This window comes from Procambarus clarkii, chromosome 56 (genome assembly GCF_040958095.1).
Source record: "Procambarus clarkii isolate CNS0578487 chromosome 56, FALCON_Pclarkii_2.0, whole genome shotgun sequence".
NCBI lineage: Eukaryota > Metazoa > Arthropoda > Malacostraca > Decapoda > Cambaridae > Procambarus > Procambarus clarkii.
In genome coordinates, this window is record NC_091205.1 from 23735646 (window position 1) to 23754531 (window position 18886).

Below are 18886 nucleotides of genomic sequence, written 5' to 3' on the forward strand. Positions count from 1 at the left end.
ACCTAGTAATAGCAACAAAACGTTACCTGTCTATCTGCCTCAACGATCTAAATATGCTACATTTAGAAAATTGGGTCAATCAATTGTTCTACTTGTCATGTTATATGAGATTTTAATCAAGCGAATTTAAGTGTACAAAATCAGTTGCTAATATTATAAGGTCTGTAACTTCCGTCGTTGCTGTGTCTACTCTGAAACACGCTCCAACTCTCATTTTGTCAGCATTCTGTCAGTTCTTTAGAGATTTCGAGCATTCTATCATATTTAGTTTTTCACTGCTGAGTGAAATCACGTTTCCTTTATAGTGAGTGGGTGGTGCTCCAGCATAGCCTGATTTTCTTGAACATTTACATGAGGGCCACGAATACTAATGGCCTCGACGAGGACAGGAAGCTGGCGGCTTGTCAAAGGTCCTTCCCATGTGCCCTGATGATCTTTTCTATTTGTATTTTAAAACCCAGCAGAGTTTTGGCGTTTACGGCTTCGGCGGGTAGGCAGTTCCGCGGGTTTACAACCCTATATGTGAAAAAGCATATCTGTTTTCTGTCCTACATTGGGTCTTGTTCAGCTTGAACCCTTTGCTCCTTGTTCGTGTTACATCTGATCTTTTGAAGAAAGTGTCGGGATCTACATCGTCCAAATTATTTAGTATTTTGAAGGTTTCTACGAGATCCGCCCTCTCATGCCTGCAGTGTTGTTAGCCCTCTAACCCTCAACCAGTCCTGATACGAGAGATGACTAAACTCTGGTATGATTTTTGTTGCCCGGTGTTGCACCTTTTCAAGAGCAGCAAATTGTCTTTCTGAAGATGAGGTCTCCATGTTTAGATAAAATAATCCAGATGGGGGCGCACCAGAGACTTATACAATTGAACGATAACTTTCTTTTCCTTGAAGGTAAAGGTACATATGATTATTCCCAAGGTTTGGTAATATTCCCAAGGTCTGGGTAATATTCCCAAGGTCTGGGAATATTTGTTATATAGCGTCTCTGAAATCACGTATCTTTTCGCACCTAATCACATCTCGAACCCATTGTACATATGGGGTTCGTAATAAATGAACTAAACTAAAAACTACAACTTAGCACTAACGCACTGACAAACAGTGGAGTATTTTTTTGTGATTCAAACTCAGCTCTTCAAGCATTTGAAACCCCAATTTGCAAAATTGATACTAAGAATGTTGTGGCATCCATTATAAACAACAACATTGATACATGGAGTAAAAGTACCTAGATTCAGGAAGCTCTGTGTATTTCTTCGTAAGTGGGTTTGCTACGAAGGTTCCTAAGTGCGCCCTAAGAAGATGCTTAGGTGCGATTCAATAAGGTCCACTTAGGAAGAAATTTGTTGGTTCACCTACGTGCCGATAGAGGTCACTACTGCGTTTCGTTTGGCCAATCAGAGAGCAGCAACATTCTTCATATTGAAGATTTAGCGCTGGTTTACCGGAGCTCTACTGCCTCCTATTTACGTCGAATTTTCTTATAAAATTAGTATATTTCGAAGTAAAACAATGTTTTTTCAACTTCTACAGCCAGCACCGACATTGTAGTAAACAAATATGTTACATTTGTTGTTTACCTACGTAATTCTAAGAGATACTGTGTAGCTGTTCTTGTTGCTCGGAAGATGCGCTGACAATTATTGTATATATTTACTGAATTTACCCAAGGGCCACTAACTATCTAGTGACCTCGAAGAGGACAGAAAGCCGGCGGCTTGTTAAAGGGCCCGCCAATTGTCTTAATGATATTTTTTAGCTGGAATTTGGCATTTACGGCTTCAGCGGGTAGGCGGTTCCATGGGTTTATAGCCCTCTTGGTGGAAAAAAACATCTGTTTTCAGTCCTACTTGAGAGAACATACTCTCCAACACTATATCTGTGATTGTCCTGTTATCAGTGACTTCATACCAAATGGTATGAGGTATTTTGAGCACTGTAATTACTTCATACACTCAGGAATATTGGAAGATATTCTTGTGCTGCACCCAGATTTTGCCAGTGGAGGCTAATAGATCAGCATTAAGTATTTTGTTCTCTCTTAATTCCATGTATGACTGGCCATCCTGTGAGGTGAGGATGTTGGATGAGCTTGTAGCTGGTTTTTGATCTACACTGTGTGGTCCTTTATACAGAATAGGGAAGCAGCACATTGCTGTGTATACCTAAACATGTTTAAAAATACATTGTTTGAGAGGAGTCTTGTAGAAACTGGTAAGAGTAATTATAATATAATGTTTCCATGATTCAGTGCTTACCTCTTGTGAAAATTGCTTAGAGTTGTTTAGTCAGAGTTGATTTGTATTTTGTATTGAGGCTGGTATTTTCTAAATTGATTCCATGTACAGTATGTCTAACCATCCTGTGAGATGGGAGTATTAGATAAACTTATAGCTAGTTTTTTATCTACACTGTAATATTCCATATAGAATAGGGTAGTAGTACATTGCTGTGTATACCTAATTTTCTTAATAAAAAAATCAGTAATAAAGATTTTAAATTATAGTTTGTATTATTACAAATTCAGTACTGTATTATCCTTATTAAATCATGTTGACCATGGATCATTAAGATCTCATGTTGATATGTAATAGTCATATTTCTTTTGAACTGCTAATCCATGCTAATCATTCATTAAATTGTGCATTATGTCTCAATTTTTCACTTCCTTGGATATACTGTACAGTACAAAAAGATAGGATAAAAATAAACCAGTAATATTTCTTTCATTATATTTTTCATTTAAATAACTGCATCAATATTTTTACAGCTGACAGGATTTGTTTTACCATATAGGTGCATTATTTGTTAAAAAAAAATTTGGTTTATTGTTACACCAGAAAAACCTTCGTAAGTACCTTCCTGAATCCGGCCCCTGTACATCTTTTCTCAATCTTTGGCGGCTTTATTTACAATTATTAAACAGTTAATGAGCTCCGAAGCACCAGGAGGCTGTTTATAACAATAACAACACTTGATTGGCAAGTTTTCATGCTTGTAAACTGTTTAATAAATGTAACCAAAGGCGTCAAAGATTGAGGAAAGATATACACGTTCGTAAGTACTTGCTTAACTGCTTCGTGAATCTGGCCCAAGCTTGTCTGGACGGACGCCTAGCCACAACACTGCTCATAAATATCTGTATACGGGTTATACAGGCCATAAAGTAACACAAATTGTGTGGGGGGCCGCCTCAGGTACTCTGGCGACGGCGTGAAGCCTAGTGCCTGTCAATGGGGCCCCGGCGTTAAAATAAAGTTTGGGGGACGGAGCTTGTCCACATAAAACATCGTTACCAAATTTCGAGTTTTCGTAATATGTAAAAATGTGGTAAAGCAAAGCGTGAAGAGTAATGCAGTAGTGGTTTGGCTTGTATGGTGGTAGAATTCAGCATGGACTTTGTTGGGAAAATTGTCGATCTCATGAGGCAGAATGCAGAGATCGCATTTTGTTGGAGTAACACGAAATTACTGAGCATTAGGAAGTTAGTGTCCCAGCAAGAGCCGGGTTGAGGCGCTAATTGATTATTGCACTGAGTGTGAGTTAACCAAGGACCTGGTCAGAGTGAAGGACATGGGAGGGGAGCAGGAAGTATATAGCGGGTCCTGATGCTGTGCTGGGAGTAGAGAATGAACAATAAATGACAGATTAACAATGTCGACAATCATTTTGTGTAGACACACTGTTGACTTTCGTTCGGTTTCGTTTTCGTTCTTCAGTTATCTTACAAACGTGTGAGTACCTCCCGAGAGGCTCGTTCCTACAGCCATTAACAAACCCTAGGCTCAAGTCTTATCTATAATTAAATATTTGTATAAACAGATCTTGGCTATTGTCGTTGGTAGCCTTACAAGACGACTGACTTTGTTCACTTCCAAGTGTTATATAGTGGTAATAGCTTGGCACTTTGCCCCTTATAGTTTCCTTCCCTTCCAAACCCCCACCCCCTTTCCAGTGGGCGGAAATGGTAAGATTTCGAGTAAATGTCTCGACTCAGACTTGGTAACATGTATTATTGAGAATATATAAACATCAACACCCGTGCCACCTCTTGGGTGGCTTAATCTTCACCAGTCAATCAATCATCACAATCAAATGTAAACATTGTGCTGACCTTAACGTTCCTACACTACGTCTGTGACCTGAAATGTCAACTAACACCTTTTTGTGCTCTTCTTTTCCTCTTCGTGTTGCTTTACGGCTCCCAAATCGCTTTAGTTATTAGTTCTCTACTGATATTTGGTATTATTAGGCATGATTAATTCAGTACTTCATTATGTACAGATTTTTGCTCCTCCTGAACGTGTACAGTACAAGGTATGTGCCATAAAAATGGCACATATTATGCAATTTATTTATTTCATTTTTAAATGTTCATCTACATAATGTTGGAATATGTAAATGTTTGTATGTATATATTTCAATGTATGTCTAATTTGCTTATTATATAAGCTCATCTCAACCAAATACGGTGTCGTTTCTGCTTTCTTCTTGGGCATCTGTACATTTTTTTTGCACTGTCGCCCCCCACACAGGATGTGGGGTGGATGTACATGATGGGGGTGCACGTGGGGGGACGGTACCCAAGGGAGGGTGATGCCCAACAATCTAGCTTCCTCTTTTGGAGGCAAAACCTCCAACCAAGATTACTCATAAAGAGAACACGAAAACACTGTAAAGCTTTGCACATATATAATATCAATGATAAATTATGAATGATTCATTACCTATATAATATATATTTTGGTTTTACAATGCAACTATAGATCCGTAAATGTAGAAAACTGTAGAAGATTGTGTGCGCGCATCTCGAGCTTCAGTCTAGAAGCCGAGCGCTTGATGTAGAAAACGGGAACTTACTTTGTTTTGACAGTTTCGCTCTGTAGTGGTGAGCGTCGGGTTGTGTCCAAATTTTCTCTTGAAATAGCCAATGAACAGGTGACTTACGCTGTTTTTTGCCAAGGTAAGAATATTAGTCTCTCACAAATCATCCTTAGACTCTAATACGCCTATGGGTAGCGTCATAGTATTAAAATGAGGAGTAATTTGGGCTAGATTCTCTCTCTTAGTGTTGTCCGGAGAGAAATCAATACCGGGTCGGGCGGAGTGGGCGCCCGAGGGTCATGTTGTCAGGATGTCTTGCAAAAACGGCCTTGTGCATGCAATTGCTTGTCAATAGCCGTAGCTCACGTGAAGGAATGCGTGGTGGTAGCGAGGTAAAGCGTGCACAGTATTCGACACCCAACTGTTGTCGAGAGTCAAGGGAAATGTCTGTTGAATCTTGGGATGTTTGGGCATGAATCAGGGGTGTCGTTCAGCATCCATTGACGAGCGACAGGTTGTGTTGATGATGGGATCAGGCTTTAATAAGTTAACGTTGTTAGTGCTTACTGCATATAATATCGCATTTATATTCACAATCAAATGATATTTTTCTCAGGTTTGAGACATCCAAATGTTGAAATAAAAAATAGTATTCATATCTTGTTTGTTTTGCATATAAGTAATACATTCAAACAATATTCAGAGAAAGAGTGACTGCAGAGATGTTCTGTGTAAGTAATCATATTTTAAAGATGAAGAAACTAATTTATTGTTTGATACGTTTAACTATGGTAAACGTATTACTATTTTTCATATGTATTGTATAAATATGATTAAATTGTTTTACTATCTGCAAGTAAATACAAAGTGTAATTAGGGTAATTTCGTTATATTCTCAGCTTCTAGAACCTAAGGGAGTCGAGCAAGAGTTTATATAATATAATAGGGGGTACCACCTCTGGTGCAATTATAGGGACCCACAGCCTCAGAGAAGGGAACACAGAGCATTCAGGGAAAAACTTGCTATTTAACTGAATAATATAATATAATATATATATATATATATATATATATATATATATATATATATATATATATATATATATATATATATATATATATATATATTTATTATATATAATATAATATATATAATTATTATTTTAATGTAATAAAATGTTACTATGCTATATTTGGTGACAAAGCAATTTGGCATTACGGTAGGTGTTGTTCGTGTGTTTTATGATTCATTCTGGTTTATGATGTTTTTGCCATGTATGGTCAGCACCCCGAGTAGCTGCCAGAGATTTATTGATATTTAACTTTCATTTTTGTATTGCTCTTATATGAAGTATATAGCCCATGGTGTGCTATACGCTTCATACAGTTACCTCCCTCTCCCCCACACTAACTTTATATTATATAGCTGCACCTGCAAATACTGTGTTAACATTTTGTGAAAGCAGTTACTTATTCTTACGACACACCGTCAGGCAGCCTCATTACTAACCCCCCCTCCCTTCCTCCCAGCACCACTACTGGCGTACAACAAACAGTCGCATCACCTCAACTGACGTACGTCGGATAGTTGCATTCTCATCAATAACGTACGGCAGTAGGCTTGTTCTGAAAGGAAGACACGAAAATATACATTTTTTTGTGGAGAAATAGGTCTTGATAATTTCCTTTTCCCTGCGCATTGACTTGGTCAAAGCTGTATTTCAGGACTTAGCATTGCCAAGGCAACAGATAAAAGATGAGCGTGATAATTATCCGTATTTAAGTACTTAAAGAAAAATATTATTAAGGTAACTTTATAAAGGTATTTACAATTATTGAAGCAAACTTTTGTATATTGCCCATTTAAATGTCGATATTGTTTTTAATATTTTAATCCAACGAAGAGACATCTCTATTCTTTTGCGAGTAATACCGGTTACACGATTAAAATGCCTTGAACAAATACAGTACTCAATTTAGATCAGCGACTTACATTGTTAGAGCCGACACAAACGCTAAGCTTCCCCAAACACGCAGCCTCGCATTGCGCCAGTTGACTTTTGCTGTTTGAATTCCATTGTATTTGTACACATTTGTAAATACAAACAAGGACACTGGTGCGCTATCCCGTACTTAAAATTCAAGATAAAACATAGGCTACACACGGACGTGCCTTTGCACAGGCAAATTTCAAAATTATGTATCGCCGGCGCGTACATTAACGCCAAGCCCAGCCGAGAATATGAGGACTCGTAACTAGTCCCCAAGGCACACACTTCACACCTGGCTATTGGTTTCAGCGTCGCAGTGGCGGTAACGGGCCAATCCACCCATAATTATGAGCAATTCAGCCATCAGCCAGCGACTCGTAGGTCTGCAGCCACTGGGTTTCCTCGCTAAACGGTTTTTATCTTGCGTTCCTCCCCAAAGCTGTTGCAGGTCGTGTTTTATCGTCGTTTTATGGCGGTGCATCTGGCCTGCCCTTGATAGCCTATCCAGGTGATTAACTTGAGCACTTGGGCGGTGGAAGACGACGTGCATTGCCTGAGAAGGTGGAAGGGGGTTTTCCGCTCCATCATCATTCTGCTCTCCATTCTCCACCTCCTCACATAGCCTCCGTCCCAACATATCAGCTTCACCTCTCCTCTATTAGCTTCCGCCCCCCCCCCCCCACATCAGCCTCTTTCATCTTCCCTCCATTTTCCTCCTCTCCTTCATCTTCATCTTTTATTAACTATTTTGTCAACCCATTAACATGTTCCGCCCAAAACGTTTTCTTCATATTAACTTCCACCACTTCCACCCGTTAACTACTGCCAGTTCCATTCATTAACCTATCTTCATCCTGTCCCCCCATCGTCGTCAACTTCTCCCATCATCATCCTCCTCCCCATCTTCTTCCCCCATAATCATCATTCTTCCCCCATAATCATCATTCTTCCCCCATAATCATCATTCTTCCCCATCTTCATTCTTCCCCCATAATCATCATTCTTCCCCATAATCATTCTTCTTCCCCATCTTCATTCTTCCCCCTCACCATCATTCTCCCCCACCATCCTCCTCCTCTCCCATCATCATCCTATCATCCTCCCCCCCATCCTCACCATTATCCTCCTCCCTCACATTGGTGTACATCCTCCTGAATAATAAACTTACCCAGTTTCTTTTTGTGGTAGCTGTCTGCCGAAGGTCAGCGCCTCGAACCTGTCTATGTATTCACTAATTTGTGTGCTTGGGTTGAACTTCAGCTCCTTGACCCCTGTCATTCACCGTTCAGTCGACCAGTGTATAAGTTCTCAAGGCCTTTTCGGTGCTATCATATCAAGGCTTACACACATACCTGAATTTGACCTGGATGAGGTTTTGGGTGTTGTTCTACTCTCCAAGTCCGGTCTGGGGCCAGACTTGAGAGATTGGTTCAAGGCAGTGGTTCGAATCCTCTTCAGCGGATCATCCCAGACGCTGCCTTTGCGCATGGCTTTGATGTGGCAATCATGCATAACATGTACCCCATCGTAGTTATTTAAAGAAACCTCTCTCTTACGGGCTATTCATGCCCGTGCCTCCTCTTGGGTGGCTTAATCTTTATCAATCACCTCTCTCTTAATGCCCGTGCCCCCCCCCCCTCGCTCCCAATACACCCCGGCTCCTGGGCCAGGCAAGTCCACTACGGGCTCACCATAGCCCGTGCTACTTTGAGCTTTTTGTTCCCAGTAGCTGAATCTAAAACAACAACAACAACAACCACCTCCTCGCTCCTCATCTTAGGAGGAGCGTATCTCAGTCGATACTCAGTCGACTTGATAATGGTCCAGGACGGACCGAAACGTCGTCGTCTCATCTCCTGGTGTGTGGTTTAGTCTTCTTAAACAAACACTCAACACGTTAAGATGTAAGTGCACACGAGTGTCCGGTTCGACAACAGGTGAAATATTAATAGAATGGATGATTTTATTGGAGGGGAATGACACATCGTACATTTGGAAATGTATGAATCAGACGCAAGTATTTCCTGGATGGCGGGAGGATGTCCCAACAGGATACCAGTAGCCTGTCGTGTTGCGTGCGGCCGGTGGGAGGAGGCAAGTAGCCTATCTAGCCTAGTGACAGGAAGAGTAACGGTAGTATTGGCTGTGCTGCAGCTGCTCCTTCCCCCCTCCTTTATCTTTCTCCTTCTTTCTGGTTAAATGGGAACACTCATGAAGTTAATTTTGTATCTCTCCCTCTCTTATCTCTGTCCTTATCTATTTATTTTTATTTCTTTATCTCTTTATCTCTATCTTGATATAACTATTTTTCTTTTTTTCGGGTTCTATCTTTCAGTTTCTCTCCCTCCTACCATATTATTAATAACACAATATCAGTATATCTATAGTTAATGATATATATAAAACATTTAAATAGAATACAATTAAATATAAAACATTAAAATAAAACAATTAAATACGAACTCTCTCTCTAAGTTCAAGTATGTTTATTGAGACAAGAAGGAAATACATCTCAAAGGGATAGGCTACTTCTACCCCCTCTTTCTCTTCTCATTCTGTCCCCCCAATTTCTCCTTATCGCATCACCAGTCTCATTTCCCAATCCTATCTCTCATTTCATCGCTTCCCACCTCACTAACTCCTCCCCAGTCGCACTATTTCATTCTCACCACCCCTCCCCCCCCTCCCATCTGACGACACGTGTTGTTCCCCTTTAATAAAAAGCCACCATAAAACACTTGCCATCCACCATAGACTAGCCGAGAGGGAGAGGCTGCCCTGCCACCCATCCCTCTTCATCCGTGTCTACCCGTGTACTCACCTATTTGTGCTCGCGGGGGTTGAGCTCTGGCTCTTTGGTCCCGCCTCTCAACTGGTGTACAGGTTCATGAGCCTTCTGGGCTCTGTCATATCTACATTTGAAACTGTGTATGGAGTCAGCCTCCACCACATCACTTCCTAGGGCATTCTACTTACTAACTACTCTGACACTGAAAAAAAAATCGTTAAAATGTCTCTGTGCCTCATTTGGGTACTCAGCTTCCACCTGTGTCCTCTTGTGCGTGTACCAACCATGTTAAATTATCCATCTTTGTCTACCCTGTTAATTCCCCTGAGAATTGTGTATGTGGTGATCATGTCTCCCCGACCTCTTCTGTCTTCCAGCGACGTGAGGTGCATTTCACGCAGTCTTTTCTCGTAACTCATGCCTCTTAGTTCTGGGACTAGCGTAGTGGCATATCTCTGAACTTTTTCCAGTTACGTCTTGTGCTCGACAAGGTAAGGGCTACATGCTGGGGCCGCATACTCCTGGATTAGCCTTATATTTGTGGTTACCTTGAGGTGCTTCCGGGGCTCAGCGTCCCCGCTGCCCGGTCGTCGACCAGGCCTCCTGGTTGCTGGACTGATCAACCAGGCTGTTGGACGCGGCTGCTCGCAGCCTGACGTATGAGTCACAGCCCGGTTGATCGGGTATCCTTTGGAGGTGCTTATCCAGTTCTCTCTTGAACACTGTGAGGGGTCTTTTTTTGTGTACAGGGTTCTGAAAGATTCGGACACAAGAAATGTGTCTACAGACGAGAAGACTTAAAGTTAGAAAGTGTTCTAAACAGCTGTGGTACGGGGAGGCAAGTTTCAACTTTTAACAGAGTTTACAGATAAAAAAAACAATTAAATGTGGGTTGGGGGATACGCTCAATAATCAGCAGGCTTCTTTCTCGCTTCACGCAACAAGGCTTCTAACGAGGCTTATGGGAGCTCAGATGAATAGGTGAAGTAGTTAGTCTTCACCAGTGGGAGTGAAAGCCAACTACCTGAAGGCCGTTCAGGTGTGTATATATATATATATATATATATATATATATATATATATATATATATATATATATATATATATATAATATAAAATAATGAGGTGGTGGCGGCTGCGCCCACGAATGGGGTCGGCAGTGATAACTTTACTTTCATGCCCACGGCACGTGGATGTACGGCGGGTTTATTTAACTGTTATGAGGGTGTTGGTGATACTGGTGATTTGAGGACAAGCAAGATGGTAGTGGTGAATGTCATGGCGACGATGGTTATGGTTATTTGCTGGTAGTGATGGGGTGAAGATCACATTGAGGCCTTTGTTGGTGAGGCGGGCAGTACTGTATTACTGGTGGTGCCGGGACTGGTGGTGCGAGGGGTGGTAGTGATGGTGGTGGTAGACGGGCAAGGAGCAGAGTTAGTGAGTGCTGTTATGTACCAGCTTGACCAAGACCGTCCTCGTTAGTGTAAGCATGTTGGACACCTCGATTAACTCGCATTCCTGTCAAAGCTTTCTTCAGTAGCTGTCATTCTTCTTCTTCTCGCCCTCCTCCTTACTCCAGAGCCGCCTCCTTCCTCCCATTTTCTCATTCTCCTGCCTCCATCCTTCACCTCCCTATTTCCCTTCCTCCCCATACTCCTGCCTACTCTTTCCTGCCATTCATCCTCCAGTGCTTTATCGTCCTTTCCCTTGTGCTGACCTATTTTCCTACAAAGATGTAATGTGCTCTCCATCTTATTCATCCCACACTTCTCAACCGCCTCCTACTCCTTATTATTTCTCTTCCTTCATTCCTTCCTTCGATCTTTCCTGCACGTTCCTCCTACACAACCTCATTTCTACTCCCTCTTGCATTCTCATATACTCTTCTCTCTTCGTTGCTTCTTTCGCCTCCCCTCTTACCCCTTCCCGTCTTCCCCCTTTACGTTTCCATCTTGACTGGTCTCCTTTGTGCAATTTAATAAGAGTGCGCCACACTGAAAGATGTTTGAAGCCTCTCAAACACACACTCCTCTCCCCCACCTCCCCATCTCTCCTCACAATAATAATGGTGCAAGGTGCAAGGGCAGGCACTTGAATTACTCTGTAGGATGGCTGCAACGTCGCTAGTCTTCTGTGTTGCTCTTCATTCATCAGCTTCTCCTGTTTCCCAGGTTATAAGAGAGAATACAATGCATCGTGCTCTTCGGTAGGACGGTAATTACATAGTGACGGCACTCGGCTGCCTCAGTTCTGCAGCTCATGGCCTCAGAGGGACTCAATGTGATATCTACAAGTGGTCTTTGGAACGCTCAATCCCTCAAGTAGAGGGATTTGAAATAGACAAAGATAGGGCATGCAAAGAGCCATCGACCCACCGACTGAGATTTTCCGACCGTACGAGAGAGAGAGAGAGACAGACTCCTACTACAACATCGTCATTGATGTATTGTCAATACAGCCATATAGAATCGCCACGCTGCTATACATCAAAGACTTGTTCAGCCATGTTGGAATAGCACTACAGCCATACTGCAATGATAATACAGGTTTAAATTTCAAGAACTTTTCCACAGGGGGCTGGCGTAGAGCAGGAGTGTGTGTAAGTACAGTTGTCGGGTCGACGGCACGTTCATCGCCCCTGACAATAACTGTAACCAATTACCGGCCGCTCCTGCGGGCTCACCATAGCCCGTGCTACTTGGAACTATTTGTTCCAGGTAGCGAATCTTTAACAACAAAACAACGGCCGTTCCACCCACTACAGGACCCTTTGCCATAGGGAAGACGGCACCGGGCAGGCCCCCGTCGGGATGGAGGAAAGGAGGTAACCAAAGAAAGGAAAAACAAAAAAAAGGAAAAGAAAGGAAAGAAGGGGGTAAAAAACTGCCGATGAAATTTACGATAAATACAAAAATGTCGAATTCGCTCACTCCTACATCTCCTAAAATGTCCAGATTTTCAGGATAATCGGAAAATTTGGATCCCAACTGTCCATATCAATCGCATAACCTCGGCGAATGTGACTTCTTCGTCCATTTTGTTAAGAGTGTGTGTGTGTGTGTGTGTCATAGTCATCCAGAGTGGTATTGTAGCAAGGACATGTTGAACTAGCCGTTGTATGGCTACAACGTCCCCCTTGGACGTTGTAACCATACCCTGCACGTGTTCTTGGTAGTCATGCTGATGGGAAACAACCGCCAGTTGTTGTTGTTGCTCGGTGAAGGATGTATAGTGTGTGTGTGCATACAGCATGTTGCGAATACAATTATGAGGGGCTGTATCGAGAAGAGGAAGGCTGCAGTTCTCTTCCTCTTGGTATTCCTCTCTCCTTCTCGCTCTCTCTCTCTGGGTATCTTGCTCATTTTCGTAATGTATGAAGGAATTAATGATAGAATTCATGTTTAATGTGATTGCTGGCTGATAAGATGTGAACTAGACGATATGTTGCATGCAACCCTCCACGGCCCTACTTGCACTCCACACTGGATGCCTCGCGGCTGAGTGGACAGCGCTCTGGGGTCGTAGTCCTAAGGGCCTGGGTTAGATCCCCGGCAGAGGCAGAAAAAATGGGCAAAGTTTCTTTCCCCTTGATGCACCCTGTTCACCTAGCAGTAAATAGGTACCTGGGAGTTAGACAGCTGCTACGGGCTGCTTCCTGGGATGTGTGTGTGTGTTAGAGAAATGTGTGTAGTAGATATAATAGACTAAAATAAATTGGTTAGAAAGGCGGGGTCCAAGAGCTAATAGCTCGATTCTGCAGATACAATTAGTAAATACAAAGCTACACAATCCTTTGAAGGAATAAAGACAAGATATTCACTTGAGCCGCGGTTAAGGGAGGCTGAGAAAATGAATTAGTTCCTGCAGTAAGAACAATGGAAGGATGATTTTTTTTTTTAATTTTGCCCCGAGGGGCGAGTTTATTGGGCAGCGTCACTCATCCTGTGAGTGGACACACCGCCATAGCAGCATGTACAACACTCCCCAGTAGGAAGAAAACCCGCTGGGGTGTTCATCCTGTCATTAGGATGATGGACACTCACTCACTCACTCACTCACTCACTCACAAGCGTTCTTACATTTTCGTAGAGCCACTAGCACGCATAGCGTTTCGGGCAGGTGAAATCCTTTGAGAGAAGAGAGCTGCCAAACAGCTGGAGAGCGGCAACTATAGCCTGGTGCCTGTATATACAAATATACAGGCTAGGATTTCTGGTAATACATCATTATGATTGAAGTGCTTACACATTTCTTGGACACCATTGATACAGAGTTATCTCTGAATGCCTCGATTTTTCACAGATTACATAAGTGACAGTGGTTTAAATTGTTTAAATCCCAGGAATCTTATCCTTGTCACCCCCACCAAAGAAAAATGAACGTGGATAAAATTCCTACCATCTCCCTCCCCCTTTAGCCCCCCCCCCCATCTCCCTTCCCCTTTACCCCTCCCCCCATTTCTCTCCCCTCACTACCCCACCAGTACTGCCAACCCCACCAGTAATACCAACACCATCCTGGCAGGAATTACAACAAGGATAATATTGGTGAACAAAGAGTGGGTACAGTGACCCCAAGCCCCGGGCCAGTTCACCCTGACCTTTGCACTTTGAACGCAATTTCCCTAAAGCTTCCCCCCCCCTGCCCATCCCCAGGGAAGGAAGGAATTATCAAAGGAAAGCGCTAAGCCATTACGATTATATAGCTCTTGGAAGGGGTCAGGATTTGGGATAGGACGGGGGTGGGGGGGGGGGATGGTGCCCAACTACTTGGACGGTCGGGGATTGAACGCCGACCTGCATGATGTGAGACCGTCGCTCTACCCTACCAAACCACAACATATACGGCTTTAACAAACAAAATGTTTCGCTGTTCCACCACCGCCCACGGGATGGGTATGGGGTACATAATAAAGAATAAAAGACCCGTCCTGTGAACGATTTGGCGGGTACCCCGTTCCTGATATAAGTCTGTCGTCGGACACAAGAGGCCAGGCCGCAGGAAGGCGCGGGCTACCGGATCGATCGATGAGGCTAGACTTCGTCTCTCGGGTTTTTGCCATGTGACTTTCTCAGACGTTCACTGAATGACTTGAGCTCGACAGGGAGTTTAACAGACACGAAGTTCAACAGACTTCTCTGAAGTGTAACAGACAAGACCAAGACCAACAGCCAGACTGTAACGGCACTCAAGAGATGATATCTGGTGGTCAAGAAACAATAGAATAAAAGGTAAGCGCAGGTCTATATTGGCCTAGACGAGGCATCTCCTGTTTACATGGAGCAGATGATGAGGCCTGCGACACGACAAGTCACAGAGGGGTGAACTATGCGTCGTAACGACAAGTGGACAAGAACACTCATTCAGTCACGGGAACATGATGATCACAGATGAAGGTCACGCGTGAGTCTCCCCGACGACCTGTTGATGGTTGTTGGGGAGGGGGGGTGATCCCTCCCTCTCCCCCCCACCAACCCCCTGGCTACCCCCCCTCTCCCCTCCCCCCTATCAACCCAGCCTGTCTACCCCCCCCCCCCTATCTACAACACCACAACATCTGCAGGTTATAATTAACCCGCAGGAGTTAATTGCTATTAGCTTTAGTGTTTTTAATTTATTAATTTTTTTAATAACTATTGTTAGTTAAATGAGAGCAAAAGGAAGAAATTATTTGCGTCGTTTAATGTTAGTGGAGGAAGTGAAATAAGAGGAGAGCTGAGTGGTGGTGGTGGTGGTGGTGGTTGAGATTGGTGGAGGGGGGGGGGGGAAGTAATAGAACGATTGGCTGCCTTGTTTAGCAAGGGAGGTTCCCTGTTGTTTGTGCGAACGCGCGCGCTCTTGGTGGTGGTTGGGGAGGGGGGGGGGGTAGAAATGACGAGTCGGAGTAGGGTGACATACAGATAAATTTTTAATAAACAGTAGGTTAAATTGACGAATTCAGCTGTTGGTGCAAACTTATCCAATTGGAAGCCTAGCGTCAGGTCGGGCTACGGGCCGGCCGGGCTACTACGGGCTCACCATAGACCGTGCTACTTGGAACTTTTGTTCCGGGAAGTTTGCCTCTAAAACAATATTCCAAACTGCTGTTCCCACGACACTCCTCAGTTCCCTCTGGCCAGCGTTCCTCCGAGAGGCTGCAGAGGGTCGAATCCCTTAATGCTTGAGCGGTTAGGAATCCAGAAAAGAATCCAGTCACACGGGAATAAGATGCCGGAGTGTAGTGACGGGCTGGCTAGTGATAAGGGTAAGGAGGAGGGGTTCGTGTGTTACGAAGGAGAATCGGCCGTTGTAACAGCCAGGGAAGAGACTAGATGCAGGACAAGGCTCGTATGCAGGGTGTGACAGCTCACTGGGTGTTAGGAGAGGATTTTGTGTAGCTTGGATCTGTTACAGGTTATCTTTCTTGAGATGATTTCGGGGCTTTTTAGTGTCCCCGCGGCCCGGTCCTCGACCAGGCCTCCACCCCCAGGAAGCAGCCCGTGACAGCTGACTAACACCCAGGTAACAGGGGCATAGGGTGAAAGAAACTCTGCCCAATGTTTCTCGCCGGCGCCTGGGATCGAACCCAGGACCACAGGATCACAAGTCCAGCGTGCTGTCCGCTCGGCCGACCTGCTCCCAGGTTGTATTATGAGAGTGAGTGAAGTGACATCAGTCTCCCTCACAGCTACACTCATTACACAGGAGTGTCGGCGGGACATGACCAGTATCCGGCAGGTAAGATGGTTACCTTGAGGTGCTTCCGGGGCTTAGCGTCCCCGCGGCCCGGTCGTCGACCAGGCCTCCTGGTTGCTGGACTGCTGGTGACAGGAGATGAGCCAGAAGATGCCTCATCTCCCACTCCCCCAAGTCTCCTCTTATCAGCTGCTGACAGCCCACCAGACACTCCTTATCAATCAAACCCGCCGCTGATGGCGTCTCCTTCACACACACGGCACACGCAACAGCTCTCAAAATACACACCTTGCAAGTCAAAGTGCACACACACACACACACCTGTTCCTCTTATACACGCAAAGGGCGTGCGTTCTCACACACATGCACACATTTGCATACGAGGACGGACACAGACGGACAGACAATCAGGCCAGTTGACAGACCTGACATTGTCTACGGGACAAAGACGCCTGTACGGGAGATAAAAGGCCGGAGCTTCAGAGAGGGAGACAATGGCTCTTTGACAGACAGACAAGGAACAGTGCGAGACTCGCGTTGGTGTGGCGGTGTTAGCGAGGGAGGGGGGCGGTGTTAGCGTGGGAGGGGGGTGGTGTTAGCGTGGGAGGGGGGCGGTGTTAGCGTGGGAGGGGGGTGGTGTTAGCGTGGGAGGGGGGTGGTGTTAGCGTGGGAAGGGGGGTGGTGTTAGCGTGGGAGGGGGGTGGTGTTAGCGTGGGAGGGGGGTGGTGTTAGCGAGGGAGGGGGGTGGTGTTAGCAAGGTAGGGGGCGGTGTTAGCGAGGGAAGGGGGGTGGTGTTAGCGTGGGAGGGGGGTGGTGTTAGCGTGTGAAGGGGGGTGGTGTTAGCGTGGGAGGGGGGTGGTGTTAACGAGGGAAGGGGGGTGGTGTTAGCGAGGGAAGGGGGGTGGGTGTTAGCGAGGGAAGGGGGGTGGGTGTTAGCGAGGGAAGGGGGGGGGTGTTAGCGAGGGAAGGGGGGTGGGTGTTAGCGAGGGAAGGGGGGGGGGTGTTAGCGAGGGAAGGGGGGTGGTGTTAGCGTGGGAGGGGGGTGGTGTTAGCAAGGTAGGGGGCGGTGTTAGCGTGGGAAGGGGGGCGGTGTTAGCAAGGGAGGGGGCGGTGTTAGCGAGGGAGGGGATGGTGTTAGCGTGGGAGGGGGTGGTGTTAGCAAGGGAGGGGGGCGGTGTTAGCGTGGGCAGGGGGGTGGTGTTAGCGTGGGAGGAGGGTGGTGTTAGCGAAGGTTCTGTATGTTCCCACATGTCTTGATACAGACAAGACTTGTCCGTATCAAGTCTATATCAAGTCTTGATATAGACCAGATATAGACACAAAACTAAACTACCGAATCATCATTCGACGAAGATTTTGATCGTCAAAATATATGTCAGTTATAAGGCAACAGGCACAGCAACATTCCCCACCAAAAGATCACGTTCACTCCAAAAAACATCTACCATGTTGTTGTTGTTATAGATTCAGCTACTCGGAATAAGTTGCAAGTAGCACGGGCTATGGGTGAGCCCGTAGTAGACTTATCTGGCACAGGAGCGGTGCTGTTGGATCAGGAACATCTAGACAGGGCTTATAAAGTTCTAGACCCGAGTTCCTCGTAGTGATTGATAGGCAAGCACCAGTCTGTGTGTGTGTGTGTGTGTGTGTGTGTGTGTGTGTGTGTGTGTGTGTAATCCGTATAATGTACGCTGGTTCACGAACGTCTTACGTTGGCAGATGTGTGTGTGTGTGTGTGTGTGTGTGTGTGTGTTCTCACCAGGCCGGATTTCTAAGAATTCACCGAGGATTGTTTTTTTATACAAAGTTATTTTTTTGTGTGTAATCGAATTAAATTTGGAGTTAGATTAGTTGCGGCTTCTAAGCGTCTCCCTCACAATCTCTCTCCACCCCCACACTCTCCCTCACAATCTCTCTCCACCCCCACACTCTCCCTCACAAGCTTTCTCCACCACCACACTCTCCCTCACAAGGTCTCTCCACCATCCCAATTTCTCCCAATTACTCTTCATAGCCACTCGTGCTTCCTGTCTATTCTGACTTTTGCACTTGAGACATTGAATGGTAACTCCGTCACAACTGCCAAATTGACAGCACTTCCTGACAACGGATAGATGAAGAAAAGAACATTGGAGTCAAACTCCATCATTCACTAAAAGTTGCACAACAAGTGGGAGTGGAAGTTAAAAAAAAAAGCTAATCAAATTCTGGGAATAATCAAGCGTACTTTTACCTTCAGGGAAAATAAAGTAGTCGTTCAGTTGTATAAGTCTCTGGTGCGCCGCGTCCTGGATTCTTGCATCCAGGCATGGAGACACCTCATCTTCAGGAAGATATAGCTGCTCTGGAAAAGGTGCAACACCGGGCAATAAAAATCATCTTAGAGTTTAGTCATCTCTTAGGTACTCCCTTATCCAATGGAATACCTGTTCTTTCACTCCTGCCTGGCATCTCCAGCTTGTGCACTAGTCTCTTGTGTGACACTGTGTCAAAGGCTGTGTATATATGTGTGTGTGCGTGTCTGTGTGTGTATATATATATTTATTATTATTTGACCTCTGTACACCTTTCTAGCCCTCCTGGACAGCTTACAGTGTACC

General features: G+C 44.7%; 1 protein-coding gene across 15 annotated transcripts in view; it reads left to right on the plus strand.

Annotated features, from left to right (window-relative positions):
• Positions 1-4840: 4840 nt before the first annotated feature.
• Positions 4841-18886, plus strand: part of tty (tweety) — a 158644-nt gene continuing 144598 nt past the window's right edge. For 12 of the 15 annotated variants that reach the window (XR_011223057.1, XR_011223058.1, XM_069305882.1 and 9 more), the window contains exon 1: positions 4841-4968. The gene's annotated coding sequence lies outside the window, so the exon portion shown is untranslated. The remainder of the gene's footprint in view (positions 4969-18886) is intronic. The other 3 variants (XM_069305884.1, XM_069305883.1, XM_069305885.1) reach the window with 3 other exon arrangements.